Source organism: Chiloscyllium plagiosum, unplaced genomic scaffold (assembly GCF_037043375.1).
Source record: "Chiloscyllium plagiosum isolate Xiang-an unplaced genomic scaffold, Cpla_swu_hap1 HiC_scaffold_23, whole genome shotgun sequence".
Classification (NCBI taxonomy): Eukaryota; Metazoa; Chordata; class Chondrichthyes; order Orectolobiformes; family Hemiscylliidae; genus Chiloscyllium; species Chiloscyllium plagiosum.
The window spans coordinates 20,794,439-20,800,438 of NW_028270161.1; positions in this window are offsets into that span (position 1 = coordinate 20,794,439).

Here is a 6,000-nt window from a genome sequence, read left to right on the forward strand (position 1 = left end):
CAACCCCAGGGAAGTTCAAACCAAGAAAGGTGAACCTGCAGCTGGCCAGGACGCACACAGCATGACAGGACCCTCTAGCCACAAATGCACCCATGGTGGCCTGCCTAAAACTCCAAGATGAACAGGCTCCACCAAAGGGGAGGTTTCTTCATCTCAACTGTGGATCTATCTTTGCAGCCAGACATAGCAGTGGAAGAGTGGATTGCAATGCAACAAACTGCCACATCTAAACAAGCATGGGAACCTCATGGAGGCATCTTATGGCACTCATTGACCCCAGTAGGAAAAAATGTTGTGTTGCATGTACATGACATGGTGTTCTGGCCTCTACCTCTGTACATAGTATAGTAGCCTGCACCTCAAATGCTGAAGCAAATGCACAGCTTTGTCGTGGTGTCCTGGGATATTGTAATTTAGCGGTGGTGGTACCCCACTCTCAGCTGGAGGATATTCCATCGAAGACGATTTCCTGCACTTTCGCTGCATCATGAGGGCACTTTTTTTGTGGAGGCTCAGCAGTAAGAGGTTGCTCCACATCCACTGGAGGTTGTTTCTGGTGCTGGACTTCCAGCTATATGTATCTGTCTTCAATTTCTGTGGTCACTTGTATGCAGAGGACATAGAGACTGCAACAACTTATTTTCCTGGGTTCATTGGTAACGATTCCAATAAGCCTATATGGGCAATGTCAGAAACAAAGCATCTCCTAAGTAATGTGATCAGTTGGTGGTCACAACAAAAATAAATGCAATTGTCTCTTGAACGGCCACACATCAATCACAAGTACGGCTGCTCCCTTAGAGAGAAAGGAAAATCACTCTGTCCAATTCAGGTGGGGTGGCAGCCATTTTTCACTTCCATTGCATATTTGCAACTTGAATCAGGATGGATGGTGACTCAGAGTCTTCTGCAGGCTCAGCCTGTCAATCTAGCTGACGTCATTAAACATTCTTGTTCCTTTCTGCCTTGTAGACCCTTTCAATCCCAGTGGGTTTGACCCTCCCCAAGTTCTCACTCAATTCTTTTATTTAACTCTTCACCTCCCCACATGAACCCCTGGGCCTATAGCTTAGTTATGCCTCCCATCAAAGCTGGGTCGATGGTGCTCAACAATGACCATCTCTCCCACAGTACCTCTGTGCACTCCACTGCTCAATTATCTCCCAAGCTTACATGCTGCCTCCAATTCCAACAACTGACTTCCCAAACTCCCACTGCAGCAGTGGCTCCTGCTTTGATGGACAAAGCCCCTTTGATGGACAACATTCCATCTTGATTTCATTGAAGGACTACCCTTAGACTTTGAGACATTACCATTGGTTGAAGCACATTCAGTGTGCTTACCATGTAAGCTGTTTATGTATTACTTGAGAAAAGATGTACTCACTTTCACTGGAAGGGGTGTAGAGGAGGCTCACTAGGTTGATTCCAGAATTGAGAGGGTTGGCTTATGAGAAGAGATTGAGTAGACTGGGACTATACTCATTGGAATTTAGAAGAATGAGGGGTGATCTATTGGAAACATAAAATTATGAAGGGAATAGTTAAAATAGAAGCAGGGAGGTTGTTTCCACTGGTGTGTGAAACTAGAACTAGGGGCACAGCCTCAAAATAAGGGGGAGCAGATTTAGCACTGAGTTGAGGAGGAACTTCTTCCCCAAAGTATTGTGCATCTGTGGAAATCTCTGCCCAGTAAAGCAGTTGAGGCTATCTCATTGCATGTTTTTAAGGTAAAGATAGATAGATTTTTGAACAGTGAAGGAATTAAGAGTTATGGTGAGGGCACAGGTAAGTGGAGCTGAGTCCACAAAATGATCAGATATGATCTTACTGTATTTCTGAGTAGGCTCAACGGGTTAGATGGCCTATTCCTGCTCATTTTTCTTATGTTATCATATGCTGCAGGACTGGCATTGATGTAAATGATACCAACACATCTGCTCCCTGACGGACCCTTGCTGGCAAATTTGACAGAAGACTTACCTTTGTGCCCATACTAAAAGACAAAGCAAATACTTTGAATTCTTAAGTTCTGAATGAGATGCCAATTCACAAAATGGAAAGAGATGCTGTCATCTCCAAAGAGACGCAGAATGAGTGAGCATGAAAGAACAGGCTGGCAGTAGTAATAAAACGTGTTGAGAGTGTAGTGCTAGAAAAGCACAGCAGTCAACAGCATCAGAGGAGCAGGAAAATTGACATTTTGGATAAAAGCCCTTCATCAGGAATGAGGCTGGGAGCCTGGGGGGTGTAGAGATAAATGAGAGGGGAGTGGGGCTGGGGGGGACGGTAGCTGAGAGTGCAATAGGTGGATGGAGGTGGGGTGAAAATAATAGGTCAGAGGGGAGGGTGGTGCAGGTAGGTGGGTAGGTGCGGATAAGTGCAGAAAGAAGATAAACAGATGGGACAAGTCATGAGAATGGTGCTGAGCTGGAAGGTTGGAACTGGGATAAGGTGGGGGAGGGGAAATGAGGAATGGGGTTGAAGCCATGCAGTTGGACGGTCCTGAGGCGGAAGATGAGGCGTTCTCCTCCATCCCCACTCCCTTACCACCCGATGTCTGGAGGAAGAACGCCTCATCTTTCGCTTCAGGACCCTCCAAACCCATGGCATCAATGTGGATTTCACCAGTTTCCTCATTTCCCCTCCCCCACCTTACCCCAGTTCCGACCTTCCAGCTCAGCACCATCCTCATGACTTGTCCCATCTTCATTCCTACCTATCTGCACCCCCCTCCCCTCCGACATATCACCATTACCCCCACCTCCATCCACCTATTGCACTGGACATTCCTGCTTCTCGGATGCTGCTTGACCTTCTGTGCTTTTCCAGCACCACACTCTTGACTCTAATCTCCAGCATCTGCAGTACTCAATCTCACCCAATAAAAAGGGTGATCTCCAATAAAAAGTTGCTGATCTCCAATATGCAGTCTTAAAGTGGTGAACTTTATTATAAGTGAGTTGGAGATGAGTCAATTTCATGTGGTGAAACTGATGTTTGTGCGACGCCAGCTTCCCTGGATGGAACGTGCAGACAGTCACTACCTAGGGAGCGTCCCCTAAAATGTTGCCCAAGATGGCTACCTCGAGAAGATCCTGGCAAGTTGCAACAGCTAGGGATCTGCTCAGAATTTTGTGCAAGAAATTGTCGCTGTATAGTTCCACTCTACTGCCTGGAAAAATAGCAACTTGCATGTCAATGAGGTGAGATTTGGTGTTAGTAAGGTATTAATACATGCAAATAGACCACTCACTAGCGAGATTCTCATCAATTTGTTAAACCTTACGTGTAAAGTTAAAAATCACACAACACCAGGTTGTTGTCCAACTGTTTAATTTGGAAGTACAAGCTTTCAGAGCGCTGCTCCATCATCAGGTAGTTAGTCATTAGCTACCGGATGAAGGAGCAGTGCTCTGCAAGCTTGTACTTCCAAATAAAACAGTTGGACTATAACCTGCTGTCATGTGATTTTTAAACTTTGTCCACCCTAATCCAACACTGGCACCTCCACCTTATGTGCAAAATCAGACTTATTATTCTGAGTATCAAGAATCTAATTTTCCCATGCTCACTGTATTTTCCCAACTACTTCATTATTGCCCATATTACTGTATTCAGGACCTGAGAAAATTCAGTACAGAGGCATAAATGTTTCCTAAAGAGTTACAGCTCAAACCATGCATGCAAGATTTTCAATAGTATATCACCTGTTGAATGTCTCACAGGAAATACTGAAGTTTAACAGGAAATGTGCACACTTACTAGAAGCACACACAGAACAATAAGCACTCCCTTTAGACTTACTTTTCTTTGATCAAAATTTGCAGGGAGACAAAGAAACGCAAAAGGGAAAAGAAATCTTTTATTATGCACCTTTGTTGTGATAGTTTTGGATCAATGGGTCACTGTATCAATATCAAAAGGTTTAATTTTCAAATCCTACTTCAGAAGCTTGAACACATCACCCAAGTTAACACTCCAAATTGAGTATCGAAGAAGTTAGTGGTGAGTTTGGACAAGACATTAAATCTCAACATCATTTGCCCTGTCAGCTAAAAGATTCCATTACAGTATTCAGAGAAGTTGAAATGTGTTCTCCCCTGTTTTTTGGCTCATATTCCTCTCAAACAACATGACAACACATTATTTGTTCTTGCTGTTTCTAGAACATTGCTATACTTACATATCTGCCAAATCTTTTTACAACAGTGCATTTTATAAACTAATTAATTGGCTCTAAAATGCTTTGGATTGACAAGTACATAAAAGATATTATATAAATGGATGTTTTTTTCTCTTCCTCTTTTAGAATGCAGCTGTCACAAAAGAGCTCTATTTGAGATTGTGGAACTAGTGAGACGAGAAAATACAATTTATGTAAGATACAAATAAATTGTGGTTTTGAAGAACTGATTTTTAAAAAATTCTCTTCATCCCACTGCCAGGACTTGAAAGAAATACAGTGACTCAGAAACCAAAATGCCAAAGAGATGGAATTGAGTGCAACATGTGATCCTAGGAAAATTAATGAATGTAAAATGCAAAAATCAGCCAAAGAATGGATTAGGATAAACAAGACAATAATATAATGTTATACATGGGGTAAACTCTCCTGCTTAATTTGAAGCAGCAACACAGAAAAGATTTATCCTGTGCAGTAATCTGAGAAAATTCGAGAGGCCAAGAACTATTTAAAGTAAAAATTAACAACTTTATTTCTTAAAATATAACAGAATAATTAACTCACAACTATTTACACCACCTTTCTCTAACCTATCTTTACCTTCCCTTCTATAATACTAGTCCAATAAAACTCCCAATTAAGATTTACAGGAAAATTCAAATTTTGAAACCAGCCAGCGGCCGAATCTTCTCCTTATCTTCGTCGGTAGGTTTGCTCTCCAGGTCAGTATTGATATTTTTCTCTGTGCAAACTCCTTCTCTAGACAGGTACTTCTCAGAGAGTTCTAACTAGCAGACTCTAGCTGTTGGTCTGGTGGCAGTTCTCTTCCCAACTGTTCAATTTTCCCCGGTCTTCTAATCCAAAGCATCGGATTGTGTCGTCGGCTTTTAAGATTATCAATATACCCAATTCAAACTAGATTGAAATTTGGTATTTTTTTTTCCAGGATATAATTTAAACTGATTGGCTGAATTTGAATCTGTTTTGTCGTTTCCAGGCAACTAGCTACCCCAGTAGCTGGAGCACATGTTACATTGTGTCTTATTAAGAACACTTGGTGCTGTCACTGCTAGCTTTTACTCTCTTAAAGGTATAGTACACCCATAACACCTTCATAACACTTCCCCCTTAAGAAAAAATGAATCATTATAATGAAAAGATGGCTTCATTTTTTTTCCTCTACCTTTTAAATACATTACCCTAACATACAGATAACTTTAATATAAGTTCAACTTAACTTCTTCCCATATACCTGTATATATCTATAACGTTAAATAAAGACAAATCTCATCTAAAATCTATCCGTTAAATCCACGATAACGCATCTGCAATTACATTCTTCCGACCCGCAACATGTATGAGTTTTAAAAAGTCTGTAATATAAGACTCCAACGAAATAGTCTCATATTCTTATCTTTAAAACGTTCTAAGGATGTAAGTGGATTGTGTTCAGTGTACACAACTGTCTCTGACACATTGTTCGTGACATACACATTAAAATGTTGTAAGGCCAGTACCAAACTGAATAGTTCCATTTAATTGTGGAGTATTTCCTCTGGTAGATGTTGAGCTTCTTCAAAAAGTATCCGACTGGCAGTTCAATCCCATCCTCATCTTCCTGTAGGAGTACAGCTCCAACTCCAATGTCACTAGTATCGATGGCAACTTTAAGAGGTTTTGAAAACTTTGGTGTAGCTAAAACTGGTTTGGTGGTTAATCTTGATTTCAAATGGTCAAATGCCTCCTGGCATGGTTCTGAGTTGAGAGTGTGTTGCTGGAAAAGCACAGCAGGTCAGGCAGCATCAGAGTGCAGG